Below are 26,238 nucleotides of genomic sequence, written 5' to 3'. Positions count from 1 at the left end.
CCCAGATCACTGCCTTTTTGCTTCTTAGGCCTGTTTTCCTAGACCTGCTGTCCCTGCACCCACTGTGGGGCTGTCGACTTCCTCCTCTCCTTACCACACAACCTCCCTGCTCTGCACCACCTACCACCTCCTGGTTTGCCGCAGGCTGGAGACCCAGCTACCAACTTGCGAGAACCGTGGAAGCAATGTACGGAGGGGATCCAGGCTGCGGCGAGGGGCGTTCCTGGGCTCCTGTAACCGTATGCACGTGCACGTGGGCTCTGGAATGCCTGTCTGTAAGCTGGATGCAAGCTTTCGTTTCCTCTCCCATCAGCGGTGACGGTAATGACTAGGTCACAGACCACAGATGGGGATTAAAGGAAATTATGTCTGTACAGGCCTTGTCATATGTTAATACGTATTTATATATATGTAAAATGTGTATAGCACCTCTCACATAAAAAACATTCCGTAGCTTTAAGACGCTTATTTTGACTGCCCTGTAATGATTGTTTTTTCCCTTCATCTCTTCTGTGGCACTGAGCCTTTTGGATAAGTTAACACCATGTGCCATCCGATCTGTGTATTATTCTAGCCGCACCTTTAACGCCACCATGGAAAAACTCTCTTTTCATGTCTAGGGTCTCTTTTGATTCTAACAACCGTTCTGAGCATGCTCTATCACATTGTCTTAATTTCCCAGGCAGGGGGAAAGGGAGCCTGACAAATACCCCATAGCTCCCTCCCTTCTCCTGTGTAAAATGCCATAGACCTATTATGTGAACCCAGAAAACTCCAGAAGTGCCAGCCTCGGAAATCCCTTGGGAATCTGATAAGTCCTGATTGAAGGTGGTGATGCTGTTGGAAGCTGAAATGGTCCGAGTCTTCACACTGGAAAGAATGTTGTGCACCGGGACTATTGGACATCAAACCTTATTAAATGTTCATGCAAGGGAGTTGCCTTTAAACACCTTTTAATGATAGGGTTCCTGGGTGGCTCAGTTGGTTGAGCATCTGACTCTTGATCAGATGATCTCAGGATCATGAGTTCAAGCCCCATTGTTGGGCTCCAAACTGGACATGGAGCCAACCAACCAACCAACTAAATAAATAAATAAAAACCTTTTAGTAACTACTTTCCTACCAGTGAAGATTAAACTACGAAGTGAACAATCACACCTCTTTTCACCCATTTTGCAAATCCAGGTTGCCCCATGCTTACATGACCCAACCGTGTTATGAACAGAAGAGCCCTGGATTGTTAAAGCAACAATGGGTGCAAAGAGTCACAGGACCAGCTGCCTCGGACAGACACCCAAGCCTGCTTCCCGGTCTATATCTGCCTTTTTTCAGTCTCGATGCCTTGCAAATACTTCAGGTTTGGACTCACGCTGGAGGGACCAGTCCTTCTAAGCCATCCCTTAAGGCGAAAGTGGGAAGAAAAGGGAGAGCAAGAGCCTTGACAATTTCCATCCCCTCTCTCACTGTGGGAACAGGAAGCTGAAACATTCCAGCAGCATGACTTTGGGGCTCCATTGCCTTAGAAGTTGACCTACACCAGCAGGATCATATTTGAATGAAGTTGCTCTTCTGGTCCTACTCACCATTCATTCATTTAAACTAGGACACAGCCCGAAACATTTTCTTTCTTTCTTTTTTAAGCCAGAAACCTTTTGAGTGCCTGGGCCTTCTTTCCCTTTCCTCCACTCCTGATCCACTCCAAATGGATGTTCCGATTCTACGGAAAAGGAGAACAGCTTTCCTTGGGTAAGAGCCAAATTCTTAATGGAAAACTCAAGAGTATTCAATCTGATGCCGCGGCAAGAAGAGGTCCAGGGCTGAGCCTGGCTGAGAACAAGGATCATAATACGTTCATTCCTCACCCCAGCAGCAACATAAATATTTGTCCTCCAGGAGGGCCGTCTCAGGCAAGAAGCTGCTGGCATTCCAGGCTTCACCCCGGATGACAAAGACAGGACCACCAACAAGGAAGGGGCATGAACAAAGCCAGCATAAGACCAAGGACACCCTCCTCCTATGTCTTTTCAGTCCTATTCCTCCTCCTTCCCTCCCACCCACCATCGCCAAGAGCATCCAACCCCAAGGGCCCAGAGGGAGAGCTGGCATGGAGCGACTGGCTCTTTGGAGAGTACATTCAGACTTTCCAGGAAAAGAGGAAAAGCCCCTGAAGTCACTAATATGGGAGCATAAGGAGAAGCTTTGTGGAGGAGAAGGGGGGGGGTGGAGGCAAAGGGTTATCAGAAAGCCTCGGAGGGAAAAACCATTGAGCTTCCCATGGGGACCAGAAGAACGTGGTGCTCATCTAAAAATCACCTCCTTTTCTCCTGCCTTGCCCCAGAGCATAGACTTGCATAACTTCGAAGCTAGAAGGGGCTCAAGACTGGTGGTTTTGGCTTCTGGGGGGTCACAGACTGCCTTGGCACATCAATAAAAACCGGGGATCTCTCCTGAGAAAAATGCATTCATGAGCTTACTCGTGTGCCTCACACACAGGCATGCATGTGCGTGCGTGCACACACACACACACACACCCCAACACACACGAGTTCATATACAATATTCAGGAGGTTCACAGACTCCTCAAAAGTCATCGTCGGGACCCCTAGCCCAGGCACTCTGCTCCTAGTCCAGTGTTCTCGACCAAGGGCAACTGGGCCCCTGCATCTAGTGAGTGGACCATGTGCAGGACCACCACCCACAGGAAAGGATTATCTGGCCCAAAATACCAATGGTGCCAATGCCGAGAACCCCACTGGATCAGAAATCCAACACGTCCTCTCCTCACAAGAGTGTGAAATCATCTACCTAAGATCACACAAGTAGTTAGAACAAGGTCAGGACGACTGTGTCAGATGATCGTGAGAGAGTCCATTTCCTGAGCACTTATTAAGTACCGGACACTCTTTTAAGTACTTCACATGAATGAGTTCACTTACTTCTCTGAGACGGGTATCATTAGGCCCATGTCACAGGGAAGGGAGTGGAGGCGGAGAGAGGCTAAGTGTCCCACCCAGGGTCACGTGACTGATGAGTGGTGATGTTAGGATCTGAAGCAGAGGGCCTGGCTCTGGGGGCTGTCCAGGCCATGACCCCTCGAAGCACACTGCCCGGACCCTACTAACCACCCATATCCCAACAGGTCATCAAGAAACACAACTTGCGGTGTGCGATACACCTCCACATCCTCCTAAAGTTCTTTCTTCCCCAGACCCTGGCTTTGGTTTCTTACTGTTTCAGGCTTGGTAGTTTGCCTCCCCTGGAAGGACTCTTTAAAGACTAGTCCTAACCAGATCTCAAGTTATTCACAGTTTGCAAGATTCATCACCATCACCCACTACTCATCCCACCTTTAGAACAACTCTGCCCGGAGCACAGGGCACTTGGCGGGCGAGGAAACAGGAGAGCGAGGTTACGGGGCAAGAGAGTGATCGAAGCTGGAATTGGCAGCCTCCGAGGACCACACACCACAGAGCTGTCTTCCTCCTCGGATGGAGGCCACCGGCTCGGCCAGCTCAGACCAAGAGAAGCCAGTGGCCTCTGTCTGCAGTCCGCATGTGAGCAGATGGACATCCGCAGCCTCTGTGACGTGGGAACCCTTATCCACATGCCTGTTCTGCGTGTGGGGGAGGGGGAGAGAGAACACAGGAGGGAGAGAGGGAGACAGAGAGAGACAGAGAGAGGGAGGGAGGGAGAGAGAGAGAGCTGAGCCGGGGAGAGAGGTGGCTGGAGCAGGTCTATGGGGGCTGGAACCATGGAAGTGAGTGGAGGGCGGAGGCGGGGACTTTAAAGACAGGAATATTGGGCTTTAACTTAATCAACTGCAATAAAACTCTCCTCATATAAAAATCCCTGAATTGCCAGTTACATTTTCTAGGACAAGACATTCAGAGTCCCTGGGCGGTAGAGTAGGTGGTGAGGTTCAAAGACAAGGGACAGGAAAAAAGGAAGATTTGGAGCCAGAGTGACTCAATTCACAGACATTGTGGGAGGGTGTCTGCCATCCCAGGATACGAGGTGAAGGAAGATCTTGTCAATGGGCGGGGGGAGCGCTGCTTAGCAAGCACATGGCATACCCACCCAGCCTCAGCTCTCTGTGGCCGCAGCTGCTACCCAGCCCTGGCCACCCCTGGGCCCTACAGGTCATGGTCAGGGACAGGGACGATGGTCGGAAGAACATGTGTGGTCAGGGATGGGAACAACGGGGCAGGGGAGAGGTGGCATCTGTGGGGCCAGGAATGGGGAGGAGGAAGGGGAGGGGACATGTGTAGCAGGAACAGGAAGGGAGGGCCCCTCTTCCTGGGCACTCTGGACATTGGATCATTCCTGAAAAAGAGTGCATGTCAGGCAGGAGCCCCGCTCCTGGACTGTCTTCCACAAAGAAGATGAAAGTGATCGGCAAACATGGAAAGAAAAGATCTTTCCCAGATCACCCTTCTGAAAAACGTGCAGTCATTCCCTAGGACCTGAGGCACCAAAGGCCTTTGAAATCAACAGAAGCTTTGGCCTAGTACTTCTGTTTCTGGAAATTCATTCTTTTTTTTTTTTTATTAACATATAATGTATTATTAGCCCCAGGGGTACAGGTCTGTGAATTGCCAGATTTGCACACTTCACAGCACTCACCATAGCACATACCTTCCCCAATGTCCATAACCCCACCACCCTCTCCCTACCCCCTGACCCCCCAGCAACCCTCAGTTTGTTTTGTGAGATTAAGAGATTAAGATTAATCTCTTAATCTCTTATGGTTTTTCTCCCTCCCGATCCCATTTTGTTTCATTTACTCCTTTCCTACCCCCCAAGCACCCCCACACCGCATCTCAACTTCCTCATAACCAGGGAGATCATGTAATAATTGTCTTTCTCTGACTAACTTATTTCACTCAGCATAATACCCTCTAGCTCCATCCATGTTGTCGCAAATGGCAAGATTTCATTTCTTTTGATGGCTGCATAGTATTCCATTGTATATATATACCACATCTTCTTTATCCATTCATCTGTTGATGGACATCTAGGTTCTTTCCATAGTTTGGCTATTGTGGACATTGCTGCTATAAACATTTGGGTGCCCGTGCCCCTTCAGATCACTATGTTTGTATCTTTAGGGTAAATACCCAGTAGTGCTATTGCTGGGTCATAGGCAGCTCTATTTTCAACTTTGTGAGGAACCTCCATGCTGTTTTCCAGAGTGGTTGCACCAGCTTGCATTCCCACCAACAGTGTAGGAGGGTTCCCCTTTCTCTGCATCCTCGCCAGCATCTGTCGTTTCCTGACGTGTTAATTTTAGCCATTCTGACTGGTGTGAGGTGTATCTCATTGTGGGGTTTGTTTTTTTTTTTTCTCATTGTGGTTTTGATTTGTATCTGGAAACTTATCCTTAGGAGATAATCAGCGGTGCACATAGATGTGCATATACAAGAATGCCATTGGGCATCATTTATAGTTTGAAAATTTGACAAAAATTAGATACCACTAATGGGACATTGCTTAAATAAATTATAGATAGAATCCTATGCAGCCTTTAAAAATCATGTTTTAAAAGATTGTTTGCTTCATAGGAAATGCTCACAGTGTATTACTTTAAAAAAAAACACACACACATCCATGTCTTTTTTTTTTTTTAAGTTTTATTTTTAATTCCGGTTAGTTAACATACCATGTTAACATTAATTTCAGGTGTATGATATAGTGACTCACCATTTCCATATAATGCCCAGTGCTCATCACAAGTGCTCTCCTTAGGGGCGCCGGGGTGGCTCAGTCATTCAGTGTATGCTTTTGGCTCAGGTCATGATCCCAGTGTTCTGGGATTGAGCCCTGCATCGGGATCCCTGGTCAGCCGGAAACCTGTTTCTCCCTCTCTCACACCCCCTACTTGTGTTCCCTCTCTCACTGCATCTCTCTCTGTCAAATAAATAAATAAAATATTTTTTAATGAAATAAACAAAACAAGTGCTCTCCTTAGTCCCATCACCTTTCCCCATCCCCCCACCCCCCTCCCCGCTAATAACCATCAGTCCATTCTCTGTAGTTAACACACTATTCTTGGTTTACTTCTCTCTCTCTCCCTTTTCTTTATTTGTTTTGTTTCTTAAATTCCACATATGATATTTGTCTTTCTCTGAGTGACTTATTTCACTCAGCATTATACTCCCTGGCTCCATCCACGCTGTCGCACTTGGCGAGATTTCATTCTTTTTTGTGGCTGAACGATATTCCCTTGTATATTGTGCATATCCCACATCTTCTTTTCATTCACCTATCGACGGACACTTGGGCGGTCACTGTCGTTTGGCTATTGTAAAAAATGCTGCTATAAACAAGTATGTATCCCTTTGAATTAGTGTTTTTGTATTTTTCAGGTAAGTACCCAGTAGGACAATTAACGGATGGTAGGGTGGCTCTATTTTTAGCTTTGAGGAAATGCCACACTGTTTCCACGACTTCGCATTCCCACCAACAGCGTGAGACGGCTCCTTTCTCTCCACGGCCTCACCAACTCCTGTTGTTTCTTGCGTATATTAATTACATTTTATTTTTTTAATTTTTTCTTTTTTAATTATTAATTACATTTTTTAAATAAGTCATAAACCACCATACACATATGACTGCATCTAAAAATTACTGGAGGGAAAAATACCAAATAGTTAACAATTGCTTTTTTTGGGTGATGCGCTGACATGTGATTTTTTTTTTGTCTTTATTCCTTCCTATAGCATTCAATATTTTCGCAATTAATATTTATTATTTTATAATTAAAAAAACGGTATATTTCTTTGTTGATGATCTGTTTTAAAAGAGTTCTGTGGGGAGGGGGTGCCTGAGTGTCTCAGTCATGTAGGCTTCTGACTTTTGATTTTGGCTCAGGTCATGATCTCAGGCTCTGAAATAAATAAATAAATCTTTAAAAAAAAGAAAAAATAAAGGAATTCTCTAGCAAAAATCTTCAGCTCCTCACCTGGCATTCAAGGCCTTTTCCTAAAGGGCCCAAGACCCCACCTTCCTGCCTCAGCCCCTGCTGGGACCCTGCTCCTCCCTCATATTGCTCTCCAGCCTCCCTCACATTGCTCTCCACCTGTTCAGATCCCAGCAGTGCTCACAGTCCTCTTCAAAGTCCCACCCAGTCCTCGCATACACCCGGTGAGCTGGAAATAAGCCTCTGAGGAGTTGTATGGCCTTTGAAGGCGCTGCTTCTAATTGGAACACAAAGAAACCCTCACTTTCCCAAGAAGCACCCCCCAGGCATGAGCTTAACGCAGGCTTCTCACACGCTGCACTCCACTTTACCCACTGGTATACTGTGGAGAAAGGAGAGCTGATGCCCACCAGTGCAAGAGTGTTCGTGCCCATGTATGTGCCCAGTGGACTGCTGTGGTGTTCAAAATTCCCTTCAGTCCTGATCAGTGTCCAAATGTCAGTATCTGGAGGGGCGCCTGGGTGGCTCAGTCGTTAAGTGTCTGCCTTCAACGCAGGTCATGATCCCCGGGTCCTGGGATCGAGCCCCAAGTAGGGCTCCCTGTTCAGTGGAAAGCCTGCTTCTCCCTCTCCCACTTCCCCTGCTTGCGTTCCCCTTCTCGCTGTCTCTCTCTGTCAAGTAAATAAATAAAATCTTAAAAAAAAAAAAAGTCAGTATCTGGAAACCACTCGACCCAGAGGGCAAATAAGAGACAACCAGTTTGTCTATCTGTTCAATTTACCCATCCTTACATTTAATCGTTTTTGTTGTGGTTGTGGTTTAGCTATTCATCCTGCTAACGATTTAAGTAACAAATACTTGAGACTCTCCTGTGTTGCAAGGGCCTGCCTGGATGCCGACACCATAAAGATTACAAGTGTCTCCCTTCATGAGACACGGGTCCAGGGCAGTAAAAGGCAAGACCAGCTCAGCCCCGTGCCTACTGCACGCATGCGCACACATGCCACACACACACACGTGCACACACACGCATGTGCACACAATCACACACACATGTTTTTAGACCGTATCACGGAGTTTGGACCACAGCAAACTAGCAGCAGGGCGGTGAACTGTGTTTACTTTCAACACTTCTGGAAACAAACATGTGGGAGTTTTCCCCACACCATCCAATTCTCCAGCTCCTGAGACGGCAGCTGGGTGGCCTACAATTCAATTCCAGTTCTGGCACAGACTGCCAGAGTTAGCGCAGACCCCACAGGTTAAGGAACGCGGTCCTACAAGACTGCCCCCACCCGAGATGCACCACAAATCCCAGGTTGTCACCTATGCCTCTGACTGAGCAGCTGTGAATCAGGAGTCCTTATGACCCCCTCCTCGGTTTCGGTAATTTGCTAGAACAGAACACAGAACTCAGGAAATCACTTTACTTACATTGACTGGTTTCCTATAAAAGTTGTTACAGCCAAATGGAAGAGATGAGTAGGGCGAGGAATGGGAGCTTCCAGCCCCCCCTTTCTGGGCACATTACCCCCAGCACCATGGTGTGTTACCATGTTTCCAACCCAGAAGCCCTTCAGATCCCACTGTTTACGGGTTTGGGGTTTTTTTTAAAGATTTTATTTTTTTTAAGTAATCTCTACACCTAATGTGGGGCTCGAACTTACAAGCCCAGGATCAAGAGTGGCACACTCCACTGATGGAACCAGTCAGGCATCCCGTTTGTGGGTTTTTATGGAAGTTTCATTACATAGCCATGATTGAGTTAATCACTGACCATTAGTTATTCATTCAGTCTCCTGGCCCTCTTTCCTCCCTAGAGGTTGCAAGGTGGTGCGGCGCTTAAAGTTCCAACCCTCTAATCATGTCTGGGTCTTTCTGGTGACCAGCCCTGATCCTGAAGCAATCTAGGGGCCCACCAAGAGTGGCCTGATTAGAATAAAAGACAATCCTATTACCCAGGAAATTCCAAGGGATTTAGGAGCTGGGTGCCAGGAGCCAGAGGAAAAGACCAAATATTTACTGTTCATATCATAGGGGTCTTTTATATTTCAATTCCAAACAAAAGAAAGGACAGAGAGATGCTTTAATAGTACCAAACACTTCCTGAGCTAAGGGTTTGTCTCCCAGTCATGGGAAAATTCTGTGCGGAAGAGAATAAAGACACAGAGATAAAAGCAAGTTCTGGTTGGCCTGGATGCAGCCTCCAGGCTGTGGCAATGGGAAGATACAAGGCCGGGAGGTGAGTAGGGGCCAGGTCAGAAAGGGAGTCTGACACCGCGCAGAGCAGTTCCAAGCTCAACCTGAGAGCAATGGCGTCCAATAAATTCTTGACGCACTCAGATGTATGACGTAGAAGGCTGCTGCCTGCCAAGGGAGGAACGAGAAGGGTGGACAGAGCAAATGTAGAAGCAACACCCGCAGCGCCCTGACCACCACTAAGGGAACTGGTGGTCTAGCAAGAATCAGGCCTGAGGAAATGGTAGGAGCCTTCGAAGGACACTAGCACGTCTTGGTTTCTAATAACTATGCTCCAGGAAAAGGAACCAGAGCTCTTTAGAGACATTATGCCTGGGGCAAGAAATAAACAAGAGGAGCCTAGAGCATCTTGCAGTGCCAAAAAATAAGGAAATGTTAAAAAGAAAAATAAGTAAAACACAAAACAAACAAAACAAACCCCTCGCACGTGCATAGGAATATGTCCAAGGAACACAGAAGTCAACTGAAAGAGCTCCCTCTGGCCAGAGCTGGAGCAGTTTGAGCAATAAAATCAACCATCATTGGATTATAACCCGAAGTATAAAATATATATCCATGAATCCATATTGGTAAAAAAAAAAGATTGTATAAGTAAATCAGGAAGAAGAGACAAATCTTGGCAGAAGAATTCCAAATAAATTATGCAGACCATCCATCCTCAGGGAGGGGAGCATAACTCCCCCACCCTGAAGTATGAGCAACACATAATGAGCTCCTTCCAATGGGGGCAGAATGGAGAAGGGGAAAACCTGGGACCTTTGCAGAGGAGAAACCAGACAAACCCACCTCGGCCAGGTGATCAAGGTCAAGATCAATAGTGCTAAACCATGTTGACATGTGTACCCTGATGTGAAGTGAGGAAGTATATTTTAAGAGGTAAGATTTCCTTCTTTCAACAAATATTTAATGCATTAGAGGTTATTCATTAATTTGAAGAATATCGAGTACTTTCCATGCACCACACACTGGTCTCCATGCTGGGGATTCATTCTACTGTCAAGAGACAAACACTAGACATAACAAAACATTTTGGGTATCATAAGTGCTGTGAAGAGAAGCAAAGCAGGATAAGAATGTCAAGGGGAGGGGGTGTAATTTTATAAGGGGTGGTCTGTGAAGACCTCTCTGATAAGGACTATTATGGACAAAGATCTTAAGGAAACACAGAAGTTAGCCCTGGAGTTACTGAAGGAAGAGCACAACAGCTAGAGACACTGGTGTCATGGCCCCCTCCAAGATGCTGCCAGTGATCTCCGCCTCCTGGGCACCCACCCCTATGCAGCTCTGCGGGACCAGCAGAACACAGCAGAAGTGATAGTGTGTGGCTGTTAGAGACTGTCACAGAAGGCTCTGTAGCTTCTATCTTGCTCTCTTTGCTATGCCACTCTGAAGGGATCCAACCTTCGTGTCCTCAAGACATCCTACAAACCCGTGGAGAGATCCACGTGATAAGGAACTGAGAGACCTATCGCCAACAGCCAGTACTAACTGGCCAGCCATGTGGGTGAGCCCCCTGGGAAGTAGATTCCCCCCAATCCACTCAACTTCAGATGACTTGTCCTTGCCAACATCTGACGGTAGCCTCATGAAATAGCATAAGCCAGAACCACCCAGATAAGCTGCTCCTGGTTTCCATCTCAGAATTCCAAGAGATAATGGATGATTATCACTGTTCAAAGCCACTAAGTGTTGGGTGATCTGTTATACAGCTTTACATAATTGAAACCAGCAGCAAGTACAAAGATGCCGGGCAGTAACGTGCTTGTTGTGTTCAAAGATCAGTGGGGTGAGCACAGGAAGCAGTATGGCTACCACAGAATGAACAGGGAGGAGAAAGGTGGAGATGAAGGTAGAGAGTAGCTGGGAGCCACGTTAAGGATCTTTGCAGTGGAGATTTATTCCATTGGCAAACTCCAGAAGGATTTGAGCAGAGGAATATGATCTCGCTTATAATTTAATGAAGTGGCCACTTTTGAGAAGAGACAGCAGCACGGTAGTGGTGGAATCAGGAAGAACAATGATGAGGCTACTACAGTGGTCCAAGCAGGCTCAGGGTGGTCAAGCACAGAAGAAGTAGGCAGTTCCAGGATTTATTTCTAAGGCAAAGCCAAGGTTTGCCAAGGTGGGATATGAGACAGACAAGAATGGACTCCATGGTTTGGACCTGAACAACTATACAAATGGAGTTACCATTTACTGTTGGAGAATGCTGACTGGGAAAGAAAATCAGAAGTTCAGCTTATGACTTGACCAATTAGATGGCAGAGGGAGACTGTGACAACAGCGAGGGAGAAGTCAAGGACAGCTTCTAGGTTCCTGAAGGAGAAAGGTGTGCCCGAGGCCTGGGTAGATGTAGCCAGTCCCATATGTGTCCTTGATTGTTTGGAACAACCCCAGGGAGGACAACACTATTGGAGACACTGAGGCTACTTGTAACCACAGAATTCATGCACTGGAGATACTGTCTTTTTGTTTTGATGCCTCAATGGCCTTGGCATAAGCCTAGAAGGTCCTGGAAGTGAAAGAACTGGAGAGTCAATGCCTCATCCAAAGTAACAGACATTGTTGAGAACTGAGGGATATCCCATCTTCCATTTGTCAAAACAAACCAGCTTTGTCGAAGATTCGTTGACATAGAGTTGAGGGTCTATTTCTGGGCTCTCTATTCTGTTCCATTGATCTCTGTGTCTGTTTTTGTGCCAGTACCATACTGCCTTGATGATGACAGCTTTGTAATAGAGCTTGAAGTCTGGAATTGCGATGTAGGAAAGGAATAAATGAAACAAGATGGGATCGGGAGGGAGAAAAACCATAAGAGACTCTTAATCTCACAAAACAAACTGAGGGTTGCCTGGGGGGGTGGGGGAGGGAGAGGGTGGTGGGGTTATGGACATTGGGGAGGGTATGTACTATGGTGAGTGCTGTGAGGTGTGTAAGCCTGACAATTCACAGACCTGTACCCCTGGGGCTAACAATACATTATATGTTTATTAAAAAATAAATAAATAAATAATAAAATAAAAATAAAAAATAAAAAAAAAAATTTTTAATTTAAAAACAAACAAACCAGAAATCCAGGTTCTTATGTGAAATCTCCCAGTCTTTAAACGTTGCCCTGGAATTCAAGTATTTAGAAAGTTACGCAGATCATGGACACAACAGTGCGCTTTGCATGGCCTGGAAAAACTCCACTGTTTAATTGTGGATTTAGATCACAGGCTGTGGCTTTCTGACTCACTTTTCTTGCCTATAAAATGGGGCTTTACATGACTCCTTTGCTTATCTCCCATGCCTGCCTGGAGTCAGAGGAATGAGATCATGTGAGTGAGAAAGTTTAGAAACTAGAGGACCTACTGAAGCAGAGTGCCGTTGCTGCTCTGGGTCACACTGGTGTTATTCCAGACATCAAGCCTGTGATGCAACATCCCTTATTACTCTTCATTGACATCACCAACAGCACAGGCCCCTCTCCCAGTGCGTAATTCAGTTATTTGCATTAATTCACTATTTATGTAATTAGAATCACTTATTCATTTCCCACAGCACCTAACCATGCCTGACTCATAACAAATGTTCTGCAAGTCTTTGCTTTAGGTGATGTTAATAGTTCATGCACTCATTAATTCCACTAGAATTTTTTCCCTTTGGTATTAATTATGTGCCCATTGTTGCCCTAAGCACTATAGAAAACCGTCAGCCTCGATAGCAACCAGGTGGGCACTGAAGGCATCCACGTGTGAAGAACACACACTCAGGCCTCAGTGGAGGTCAGGAAGGCCTTCAGAGAAGAGGGAAGACCAGGAGTGGGCTTTAGACTGATAGGGTTTGGATTGGAGGAGAAAAAGGAGAGCAGCCCAGGTGACCCACCATCTGGGTTTGCCTGAGATGGAAGGGCTGCTCAAGATGGGGGACTTTAAATGCTGAAGCCAGGACTGTCCAGAGCAAATCAGGTGGCTGGTCACATCACGAGTAGGAGGACGTAATGATCGTGAACATGGACTCCAGACCAGACAACCTGCAGTCATTCTCTCCTACTTTCTTGGCTGTGAGATCTTAGACAAGTTACTTAACTAGCCTGAGCCTTGGTTTTCTTATTCATATGTGCCCACTTGTGAAGTGGTTTTAAGGACTGGTTGAGGAAATATAGCAAACTCAGTAAATGGTTCTGCCATCCTCCACTTCATCGCAGGTAAAGGGGGTGAACGGTGCTTCTCTGAGTCCCCGGCACATTTTGTTTGTCCTTCTGGGGCCAGAGAAGCCCAAGACCAAGCAGTTGCTATGATGTTAATAGCCATATGACCTTCTTCTCTTGGAGAGGGCACCTCTGGTGTGTCTTCTGAGGCTGACCACCACAGTAAGGAGGTCTTGGAACAGTGTGAGCCAACTAATGAGCTGAGATGAGGAGCCATACGCAGTATCAGACGGCCACCTGGGTGTTAGCAATATCTACGCAAAACCAAGATGTTTTAGCTTCATAAGTGGGCAGCCTGTAGCAGTGGCAGAGTCCTACCTGCTGTTCTATAAATTCCAAATAGGTTAGGCAGCATCTTTAAGGCATCAGACAATACTCTGGGGCACCTGGGTGGCTCAGTTGATTAAGCATCTAACTCTTGGTTTCAGCTTAGGTCAAGATCTCGGGGTCCTAGGATCGAGTCCTGTGTCTGGCTCTGCCCTCGGCACAGAGTCTGCTTGTCCTTCTCCCTCCCCTATTCTTCTCCCCCCACCAACCTTGTGCCCTCCCTCCCTCCCTCCCTTCCACTGGCTTTTGTGCACCTGTGAGCTCGCTCTCTCTCTCTCCCTCTCTCTCTCTCCCTCTCTCAAATAAATAAATAAAATCTTAAAAAAAATAAAAAGACATCAGGCAATATTTTGACTCTCCCTAAATTCAACAACAGCCCTCCAGGAACAACCAGAATGACCTACGAACCACAGTTGCTGTCTCCATAAACTCTTTTCTTGAGATATTTTGATTCTCTGTTTCTCACAGCTTCTCTGGCACCAAACCTGGTTTTGGTCCCGATTCTACCATGTGCCGTCCTGTCCTTAACGACTGTCAATTCTTTTAAATGATTTTTTCTTTTTATAAAAACAATACATCTTTGGGGCACCTGGGTAGCTCAATGGGTTAAGCCTCTGCCTTCAGCCCGGGTCATGATCTCAGGGTCCTGGGATCGAGCCCCCCATTGGGCTCTCTGCTCAGTGGGGAGCTGCTTCCCCCTCTCTGCCTGCCTCTCTGCCTACTTGTGATCTCTGTCTCCATCAAATAAACAAATAAAATCTTTTAAAAAAAATAATACATCTTCACTGAAAATAGAATATCAAATATACAAAAATAAAGGAAAAATCACCTTTAAAACTCTACCAACTTGGGACACCTCGGTGGCTCAGTTAAGTGCCTGTCTTTTGCTCGGATCATGATCTCAGGGTCCTGGGATCGAGTCATGCATCAGGATTCTTGCTCAGCAGGGAGCCCGCTTTCTCCCTCTCCCTGCAGCTTGTGCTCTCTCTCTGACAAATAAATAAATAAATATCTTAAAAATAAATAAATAAAATTCTACCAACTAGGAATATCCTCTGATGAATTTATGTCTATCCTTCCAGGTGCAGAACGGATGATGATAGATAGATAGATAGATAGATAGATAGATAGATAGATGATAATTAGACAGATGATAGAGTGTGTGGACAGATGGATGGATGAATGGGTGGACAAATGGACAGATAGATGAACAGATGGACAGATTGAAGAACACCAGTGTGTCCATTCCTCCCTTCTTTCTTATTAAGAAAACCTTGATTTTGTACCCAAATAAAAATCCTACCTTTCCCAGTTTCCCTTATAACAAGGGATGGCCAGGAGATGGGGTTGGTCCCAGGAGCCCTAGGTCCTTATTTGCTGGGAATTTCTCAGAAAGTTTTCCTTTCCTGACATAAATGCTTCCCCTTCTTCTTTTTTCTTCCTCTTGCCTGGAATATTTAAACAGTTTATAATTTTTAGAAATGCTACACTGACACAAACATCCTTCAAACTGAAACTTTATGCATATCCATGATGCTTTCAATAGGGTAAATTCCCAGAGATGAAATTACTGTTGCCAAATTCCCTTGGGAATTGATGTAGCAGCTTCAATGTCCACCAGTACCATGTGAGTCCTTCCCTCATCCTCGCTTATGCCCTTGTTATCTTGGCCAGGTCAATAGGGAGAAATTGTGCCATAGGAACATGCATTCCTGGTCATGCAGCAGACTTGAAAACTTAGAAAACTTCTAAGGGTTCTGCACCCAATTCCAACATGGGAGGTGGTTCTCCACACCACAAAACGATGCTCTGACACCAGCTGGGTGTCTACGATTCAACTCAATTCTGACTCTGTCTACCCAGCATCTGATCCCACGGGTCAAGGACTCAGTCCTACAAGACTACTCTCCACCTCAGAAGCCATTTGCAAGACCAGGTTGTTACCCATGCTCCTTGACTGGCAGGCCATAAATCAGAGGTTTTCATGACCTCCTCCGTGAGTTCAACTGATTTGCTAGAACAGCTCAGAGAACTCAGGAAACCCATTACTCACTAGATGACCGGCTTATTACAAACAATAGAAAAGGTTATGAATCAGCAGCCAGAGGAAGAGATACCTGGGGCAAGGTAGCAGACAAAGGAACTTTTGTCCCCATGGCGTTTGGGGGCTGGCATGGTGGCATGGGGCAGCATTCTGGCTCACCAACCTGAAAGCTCTCCAATCCCCTCCTTTTAAAGATTTTATTTTTTTTTGAGAGAGAGAGGGAGGGAGAGGAAGAGAGAATCTCTAGCAGACTCCACGCTGAACACAGAGCCCTAAGTGGGGCTTGATTGATTCCCCAACTGTGAGATCTAGACCTGAGCCCAAACCAAGAATTAGATTTATAACTGAGTCCCCAGGGTGCCCCTGCAACCCCCTCCTTTTAGATTTTATGGAGGTTTCATTACATAGGATTGTTGATTAAATCATTGGCCATTGGTGATTGACTCATCCTCCTGCACCTCCTCCCCTCTGTAGGAGTCAGGGGATGGGACTGAAAGTTCCACCCCTCTATTCATGGGTGGCTCCCCTGACAACCAGCACCCCGCCTTTAGGATCTTTCTAAAAGTCCTCTCATGAACATTAACCCAGCTGTGGTGGGAAAGATTTTTTTTTAAGATTTATTTATTTATTTGAGAGAGAGGGGATGGGGGAGAGAGAGCACATAGGCACATGAACTGGGGGGATGGGCAGAGAGGGAGGGAGAGAAGTAGGCTCCTCACTGAGCACGGAGCCTGACACAGGGCTTCAGATCTAGACCCTGAGATCACAATCTGAGCTGAAACCAAGAGTCAGACTTAACTGACTGCCTACCCTCGCGCCCCCAGGAAAGGCCTTTTTATGAATAATGAGACAAGCCATGTCACTTTTATGGCTCTAAAGTGAATTCAGGAACTGAGGACAAAGAGGGAATATTTGATAAAAGAAGCTCTCGTTGCTCTTGCTCAGGAAATTCCAAGGGTTTGGGGAGCTGTGAGCCAGGAACCACGGATAAAGACCACATGTATATTTATTATAAATGGCTTCAGGCCTTCCTGCTGTAAAAACACCTAGAAATGCTAGATAAAAGATAACGAGTATCTTTCAATTGTATTAACTGAGCTTTTAGTAAAGAAAGGAAAATCCTGCAACCAAAAAGAAAAAGGAGAAAACAGAAACCAAGGGAGGAAGCAGGCCAATACTGTGGCTGCTCTGTTTTGAGTGGAGGTGGGATGGGAGGGTGGCCAGTCTTGGTACCCAAAGAGCTTCAGGTTAAAGGCCACAGCAGGGACAGACACGAGGTCTGAGGCAGGCCTGTACCAGAACTGTAATTCCTACATAGAGCCAAGAATTTTTAAGGCTTATACCCTTGATAAAAATGTGATAGGAAAGGGTTCCCTGGGTGGCTCAGTCAGTTAAGCACCTGACTCTTGATCTCAACTCACGTTTTGATTTCAGGGTTGTGAGTTCAAGTCCCACCTTGAGCCTCACGGTGGGTATGGAGCCCACTTTAAAAAAAAAAAGAAAAGAAAAAAAGAGTGACAGGAAAAGAATTTGCTCTCTTGCAAAGAGAGATAATATGGTAGTTTATCTATCTTGTCCAGGGCTCTGGATAGGAAGCATGTCCCCTGATAATTTATATGAGGGCTCTGTCTTTATCTAGACTCAGCATTCAAGTTTATATTATCTGTATGATCCAGTAAGCCCCCACCTTACCTCTGGTAAGAGATTAAAATCTCGGGCTGAAAGCACCATGAGATTCAAATGCAATACTGCTGCCCAGACACCACGCAAAAATCTCACAGATGCAACCTTGCAAAACATGCATTTACAACCCAAAATTTAAAATACATGAGGAAATACAGTACCACGAGTGAGAGTCAACTGAAACCACTAACACAGACTTAAACTCTGTCAGTCACTCCGGATACCAGAATTATTCTCATACATACCATAGGGTTGTTTTAATTTCTAAGATACATTTTATTAAGGTAAAATGCCTCCTTCTGCTGATGACCAATTTTTATTCAATACTTTGTAATCAATGTCTTAGTGAAAGATACACATTCGTCACATTTATAGATGTTATGTAACTTGAGGAGATCACTTGCGTATGCTGGCATCACATGTTCAAGATTTTGTAAGGATAGAAAAATTGAGCTTTTTTTTTTTTTTTTAAAGTAAGCTCTATGCCCGATGTGGGGCTTGAACTCACGAGCCTGAAATCAGGAGTTCTGTGCCCTGTGGACTGAGCCAGCAGGTGCTCCAAGATGAGTTAAATTAACAAGAAGACATAGAACAAGGACAAAATAAATTTCGGCTATATTAAAGATAATCAACTACAAACAGGTGAATACAAATGAATAGATACACTTGGCTTGAGGTAATGCAGATGAAAAAAGACTAAGGAAAGAGTGGAAAGGTATGGCGGGCAGGGGGAAAGGCCTCACTTGACAGCCACATTTTTTTTTGCAGTATAATTCACATAGCATAAAATTCACCCTTCTAAAGTTACAATTCAGCGATTTTTAGGATATTTGCCAGGTTGTGCAACCAGCCCCACCACCAAATTCCAGATGATTTTCATCAGCCCCAAAAGAAAATGCATATCCACTAACAGTCACTCCCCACCCCTGCCACCCCCCAGCCTCTGCAACCTGCCAATCTACTTTCTGTCTCTTTTGACCTATTCTGGACATTATAGAGAAATGGAATTGCATAATATGTGGCCTTTTCTGTCTAGTTTTTTACATTTAGCAGTACTTCACTTCTTTTTTTACAGTTAAATTTTATCCCATTGTTTGAAGCACAACAGTGTTTCATTTCGATAACGTCCAATTTCTCTATTTTTTCTCGTATCACTTGTGTTTCTGGTGTCACACTGAAGAAACCATTGCCTCCTCCAAAGTCACAAAGATTTACTCCTATGTTTTATTCTAAGAGCTTTATAGTTTTAGCTCATAATTTAGACCGCTGGTCCAATTTAATTCTTGTATATGGTGTGAGGTAGGATCCAATGTCATTCTGTCACACCTGCTATTCAGTTGTCCCAGCACCATTTGTTGACAAGACTGTCCTTTTTTCTATTAATTGTCTTGGCACTTAATAGTTGCATTCAGTGAAGAGCCAAAAGAAAGCCCAAAGCCAAGAGAAATTTAGGATGTGTTCATTACCTGGGTGCCCATGCCCCTTCTCTGGGACCAGCATGTCTGCTGGTGACCTGCCGTTAGGGTTAGCTCTGTCATTTCCCCAGATTTGATGTGTTTGAGCTGTGCCTAGGTGTGAAAGACAGTTCTACTTTGCCTTCACTAAGACTGAATGGAAACTTCAGGTTTTTGTCCAACGCCAGTGGTAGATATCATTTCTCTGAATCACTGGTCATTTGTTCACCATAAACAATTAAAATGCTAGGAAATTCCATTATTTCAACATACAGTTGATTGTTCCCTGAAAGCAGCTGTTTCCAGCTCCATGAGTCTGGACTGACCCAAAGAGAGCCTGGGTCCAGGCCACACTGGGGAGGACACAGCGGGGAACCAAACTTCCCCACCTCTGGACAACATCCGGCTGGCTAAGGCGAAGCCACAGGGAATGCTGGGGAACTGGGTTGGCTTGGTTGTTCCGGGTTTCTGAGACTTTTCCTTGGTTGGAGCTACAGAGTTGCACACAGGCTATTCTTCCTGGATTGGCTTGGGTAGCATTCCTCAATTAGGCCTCCCTAGCATTTTGTTTGTGTTTTTACCATGATGCTGCTCACAGTGTATTGTAATAAGATTAATAACTGATAGATCATGAGAATTTATTACATGGCAGGCATTGTTCTAAGAACATTATTCATTTTGTGACTAGGTATTGTGATTATGTTCATTTTATAGATGGTGAAACTGCACGCTTAAATAACTCTGGAAAGAGGGGCGCCTGGGTGGCTCAGTGGGTTAAAGCCTCTGCCTTCGGCTCAGGTCATGATCTCAGGGTCCTGGGATCGAGCCCCGCATCAGGCTCTCTGCTCAGCAGGGAGCCTGCTTCCCTCTCTCTCTCTCTACCTGCCTCTCTGCCTACTTGTGATCTCTGTCTGTCAAATAAATAAATAAAATCTTTAAAAAAAAATAATAACTCTGGAAAGATCACACAGCTCATAAAGGTCCAGACCCCAGGAATCTGGCCCTAAATCCTTGATGTTTTCTGCACTCAGGTTGTGTGCTCTTGGAGGATGCCATCTGCCTGTACTGCTTTCTCCATGCCCACTATATATGAGTTGAAGGCTGTTTAAGCATCATGGACATTACCAGAAAGAGAGGAGGTCAGAGCCAGAAGTAGACTCAGAAGTCACCTGGTCCAGCTCTATCCCGTGACACATAAGACAAGTGAGACCCAGAGAGGGGAAATGTCAAATTTGGGACCAAAATCTAAGTTCTTATCTCATAGTAAAAGTGCTTTTCCCTTCACTCATGAACCACTTAAGGCAAGAATGTCTGTAACATAAGGAACGTTTACAACGCACAGGGCCTATCGTGGGTCTTTGGAGAGCACAAGGATGTGCCTTTTGCCCATTTACAATCCACATCCCGTGGTACCTTGGCACGGGAGGCCAGCAGGACCCCTGCCTCACTGCTAGACTGTACCTCACACGGAAGGATACCAAAAGCAATGCACAAGGTCCAGCAAAGGCCTCTCGTGTTGCCCCTGGGGGTGGGAGGCCCGTTGAAAAACACCACTTTGGGATTCCTTCGAAGTTGGGATATTTCAAAGTTGTATGGGAACGATGGGACAGAATATTTGAAATCAGGTTTTTCATGAGATCTTGCCTGTACAATCTCTGTACGTTGCTAGACCAATAGCTGGACTTCGTGTAGCTTCTAATAAAGGGAAGGTAACAATATAACGCTGCAAATCCCTTACCACACTGTGAATTTCTCCAAAAACTCCCAGCTCTGGCAGGCATTTCATCACCTGTATCTTTGGAGCATGCCTACAGCCAGCAGCAGCCTCTGCTGTTTTACTGTACTTTGGTTAGAGACTAGAAGCCTCCAGAAGGACAATTCGCCTGCCCCAGGTTGCAGAACCAGGAAGCTGCTCTTATCATGCCACATTCAATACACAGTTTGCTAACCACCATTTGCTAGACCCCATTCAATGTACCATTTGCTATCTTGAATCAAAATCAGGACTTAGTAAACTTTGAAACTTTGACAATGGCATTAGAGGCTTTAAGTATCTACACTGTGCATCAGTCCTACTCATTTGGGGGCCGTTGTGTGCCCCACGGGAAACCTGGCAGTGTCCGCAGACATTTTTAGTGATCATCACTCACAAGGTGCTACTGGCATCTAGTGGGTAGAGCCCAGGAGTGCTGGAAACACCCTACAGCGTACAGAGACCCCCGTCCTCCACAACCAAGAATGTGTCCAACCCGTAACATCAACAGTGTTGATGCTCTACATTCCGGAGAATGTTGGAGGGATGACGGTAAGAGAGGACACAGGGGGGAGTTATTCTAGATTAATCCGAGAAAGGGGAACGTCCAGACTGCTGCCTGGGTCCAGACCAGGGGGACAATTGGACAATTAGAAGCCCCAGCTTTTGTTTGCTTGAGTGTTTGTGCAGAGGGGGATGTTTATTGTTTATAGTCTTTAAAAGTCCCATGGAAGGGACCCTCTGCCTGTCATTCTCCGGAAGGACTATCAGCCCAGAACAAGCACAGTCTTCAGGAAGGAAGTGAACCTTGGCCACTTTCTCCCCAGCCCCACCTGGGCTCATGAGTCACCCAAGTGAAAGTGTCAGGGCTTTCTCAGCGCCCCTGGGCTCCCAGTGAGGCTGCACACTGAGGGACCCTCTCTCCCCAGGGACAAAGCTGGCATCTCTCAGACTCCACCAGATCCCGGCCCAGCATCTGCCCTCAAGCCCCCTCTGTGGAAGAGGAGTGGCCCGACAGACATCGTAATTCCTGGCAGTGATAATCTCCTGCGGAAAACACACCCTTCTTACACCTCCTGCTTTGTTTCTGACCCAATTCCCATACGTTTGACCTACTCCCTGAAGCTCTCTGCCCAGCCAGGAGCCTGCTTCCCTTCCTGTCTCTCTGCCTGCCTCTCTGCCTACTTGTGATCTCTGTCTGTCAAATAAATAAATAAAATCTAAAAAAAGAAAGAAAGAAATGCTAACTCTCGGGGCACCTGACTGGCTCAGTCAGTGGAGCGTCAGTCTTCGGTTTAGGTCATGATCTTAGGGTCCTGGGATCAAGCCCTACATCAGGCTCCCTGCTCAGCGGGGAGGAGTCTGGTTCTCCCTCTGCCACCCCCCTGCCCATTCTCTCTCTTTCTCTCTCTCTCTCCCTAATAAATAAAATCTTAGGAAAAAAAAAAAAAACTAAAGCTCTATGCAGATAAAATTTATAGTTAAGAACATGGTGTGGTTCTTAGACTCCGGAGTCATGGCAGAACTCTGGGATTCCTATCTCCGCATACTGCCGTTATGCCCAGCTCAGCTGATCATTCATGCAGCTCTGGGCCAACATCTGTGTCAGGCATGTCAAGAACTCTAAGACCTATGAAGAGCAGCCCTACCCTCAAGAAGGGGTGGGCTAGGGGCACTTGGGTGGCTCAGTCGATTGGCCCTTGGCCTTCGGCTCAGGTCATGATCCCAGGGTCCTGGAATGGAACCTCTCTTTGGGCTCCCTGCTCAACGGGGAGCCTGCTTCTCTTTCCCACTGCCTATCCCCCCTGTTCATGCTCTCTCTCTCTCCCTCTCTCTCTGTGCCAAATAAATAAATAAAATCTTTAAAAAAATAAAACTATGGCAGGGGCGCCTGGGTGGCTCAGTGGATTAAGCCGCTGACTTCGGCTCAGGTCATGATCTCAGGGTCCTCGGATCGAGCCCCGCATCGGGCTCTCTGCTCCGCAGGGAGCCTGCTTCCTCCTCTCTCTCTGCCTGCCTCTCTGCCTGCCTCTCTGCCTACTTGTGATCTCTCTGTCAAATAAATAAATAAAATCTTTTAAAAAAATTAAAAATTAAAAATTAAAAAAAATAAAACTATGGTCTATGCACAGATGAGATGACATAATGACGGTGAAAGTGTTTTAGGATCTTCAGTGACCTTATCTGGGGAACCGACATAGGGAAGGTGCCCCCTCCTGCCACACCCTGTGAGTTTAATGCCCCTGCCCCCGCTCCCAACATCTTCCATGACACTTGTCCTCTCCCTTTGGCCCCAGCTGAGCCCATAGAGGACCCTCCCTGAGGGACCCCCAAACAGGCTCACGCTTTTATCCTTCAATTTGACCCCAAAAATTCAACGTTTATTTCTCCTCCTGGTAACTAGGTGTCCTCTCACGTCAAACAGTTGTTGCCGATGTGAAGGGCTACCTGGTCACCTGCCCTTGTGCCTAGGTCACCACTGACCCTTTTGACCTCAAATGGTGAGAGGTCAGAGGCTGAGTCTCATTCGGTGTGCATTTCTGTGCAGCCAAACACCAGACACAAATTAAATCACCAGGTCAAACCACCCTCTTTTCTTCCTTCTTCTTCTCTTGGCACTACTCCTCCCCATTCAAAGCCGCAGTCCTCTCACCTCCCAGCTTCTCTCTGGCCCTGTGGACCTTGTGAGGGCTTGAGCTGGCCACAGAAGGAGCCCCCGGGCATACAGGCACCCCAAACACCAGCCCAGCTGGGCAAGGGGAGGGCAGAAGAGAGGAAGCAAACTGTCAGTTCAACACTCTGGAGGGAGAGGGGACAAGGTTGGGGTTGGAGGAGTCCTAGAAGACATTTCTGGATTCTGCTTCTGTTCCCAGCAGCCTCATTCACTGGCTCATTTCTTCCAGCTCTCTCTCAAGCCCAGGATTGGCGGCATTTCCCCCTTTCTCAGCTCCCACCATCCACAGCTTCCAGCCAGCGGGTATCCCCCAAAGATGGCTGCTCTCTCGGGAGCAGAATGGCGGGCAGCAGGGAGAGGGGCTGGGAGCCCTGGATGGCTTCTGTTCGCACCCCTCAGCCAGGTGGGGGAGCCGCAGGAGGTGTGCTGTGGACCCCATTCACCGTCTGACATAGCCAGGACCTGAGAGGAAAAGATGCTGGGGACACTATTTGGGTCTGGAGGGAGAGCCACCTTTTCTGTTCAGAATAAAATTCAAAGGGAGAAAAAAAAAAACAACAACACATGAGATCATTTCTGCAGCTCTGACCAAAACATGGGGAGCCCATTTAAGGTACTGAAAATATGTCACTAAATTCCTCAGCTGCCTGCTTTTGGCCCAGGAAGCCAGGCCCCAGCCTAGACATGGCAGCTTGACAACTCCACAGGCTTCCTGTCAGGGCCTGCAGGTGATGGGAATGCCAGCCTGGCACCAGCCCCCCCAAGCCCCATCGCTCACCACTCCCACCTCAAGGCCCACAGACCCTTTCTGGGTTCTGCTGCCTCAGAGTTGACTCCTCCGGCTGGTCTCCCATCAGTATGGTCTCGGGCCAGTCAGAGCAGAAGCACAGGGGTATTCTGTCGCCTCAGTGTCTTTCCAGAAAGTTCCCAACACCAACATTCCCCTGCTTCCCCCCTCTTCTGCAGCCTTCCCCTCTTCAGCTCCACCCCTTCCCTAAAATGACATGCATCCCTATAAAACACGTGCTGTTCCGGACCTTGATGTCAGCCCCAGCACGGACAGGACCCAAGGGGGAAAAGAAGGCAGAGAGCGTGTGCCCGATCCCACTGCCGCCCCATGGCATGAGTGGAACTGCTGCACCTGCAGTGACACAGGACAACATATCAAAACATGACACAGCCCAGGCCCTTTCAAGACGACCGGAGCTGCAGCCAACCATGACAGGCCCTTCCCACGTCCCTGGCATCTGGGAGCACCAGCCACACGTTCCACGCTTGAGTTCTGTCAAAAAGACCCCTGTTAAAATCAAAAGCGACGACCAGACTTGAAAATTCCCTGAGCAGACCAAACCAGTTTAGCCACACACGCAAAGCTTAATTTAGCTTTTTTTTTGCAAGCGAAGAGAAGCTAACTTTATCTGGGCCACTTCTTGCTTATGTCTCTGAAAACTGTGTAAGTAAAACTTACATTATTCTCTAGAATTTATGTGAGTTAACTACCAACTAGTTCCCCCTTCATTTAGGGGAAAAAACACAACTTTTTAAAATATTTTATTTATTTACTGAGAGAGAGTGAGCAAGAGAGAAAGGCCGAGCGTTGGGGGAGGGGTGAAGCAGAGGGAGAGGGAGAAGCAGACGCCCCACTGGGCAGGGAGCCTGATGCAGGGCTTGATCCAGGAACCCCAGGATTGTGACCTGAGCTGAAAGCAGACGTTTAACCGACTGAGCTGCCCAGGCGCCCCTTAAGAAAATTCTAATTTTGTAACCCATCATCGTGAAGAATAATCGGTCACTGATTCCACACCATGTAAGCTGCCTTTTAGCAATTTACCTCTGAGCCTCATTCCCTCTTTTGGTTTGAGTGCTCCTGGTTTGCAGACTTTCTGGTGCGAGCATGATAAACTTTTACCAATTACTGTTTCAGTGACTGACTGGTTTTACTTTCGTTTTTTTTTTGTTTTGTTTTGGGGTTTTTTTTTTAAACTCTTGACACCCTCGAGGGAACCTTTTCAGACTGTGCTTTCCACACAGGAGGAGAGCCAAAACAGAGACAGTTGTCCCTATGCCTGTCATGTCCACCCAAGGTGCAAGAGAAAGCAGAGGGTCTAAGGCAAGAAGTCCTCAAGGCCCCACAGGTGCTCCTCTAGGGCATTGTGAGCCTTGATGACTTACTTGCCTGAATCTTCCTTCTCCCTGCCCACAGCAAGGAGACTGATGAAAACCCTCAGGCCGACTGTGGGCGCCTGCCTGGCTCCATCAGAAGAACATGTGACTCCTGATCTTGGGTTTAGGGGTTCAAGCCGCATATTAGGTGGAGAGATTACTTAAAAATAAAATCTTTGGGGGCGCCTGGGTGGCTCAGTGGTTAAGCCGCTGTCTTCGGCTCAGGTTATGATCTCAGGGTCCTGGGATCCAGCCCCGCATCGGGTTCTCTGCTCAGCAGGGAGCCTGCTTCCTTCCCCTCTCTCTGCCTGCCTCTCTGCCTACTTGTGATCTCTCTCTGTCAAATAAAAAAAAATAAAATCTTTGAAAAAGATTTTTAAAAAGTGAAAATAGGAAAGTGCTCTCCAAGGTCTTAGTTACAACCATGGCAATGATTATCCAGCTCCTTTGTTAATTAACATGGTTTTATCAGTCACCTACTGCATGCCAAGGACATTCCACACATTGCCTCATTTTATCTGCACAAGAACCCTAAGAAGAAGGTATCTTTCCCGTTTTATGGACGACGAAATGGAGGCTGGACTGTGGGTTAATCATTTGCTCCCAGATGCATTGTGAGGTGACAAATCACTTTCAGGTGTGGGGCTTCCAAGGCCCATGACCTTTGCACTATAGGACTCTGCCCCAGCTCTTCAGGGCAGGAGACATGCACAAGAGACACAATGCATGTGCATGGAGCCATGAGGATGAGGGTAATGGTACAAGGTGTA

This window comes from Meles meles, chromosome 12 (genome assembly GCF_922984935.1).
Source record: "Meles meles chromosome 12, mMelMel3.1 paternal haplotype, whole genome shotgun sequence".
NCBI classification, from domain to species: domain Eukaryota; kingdom Metazoa; phylum Chordata; class Mammalia; order Carnivora; family Mustelidae; genus Meles; species Meles meles.
The sequence above is the reverse complement of the archived record's forward strand: the minus strand, read 5'-3'. Positions refer to the sequence as shown.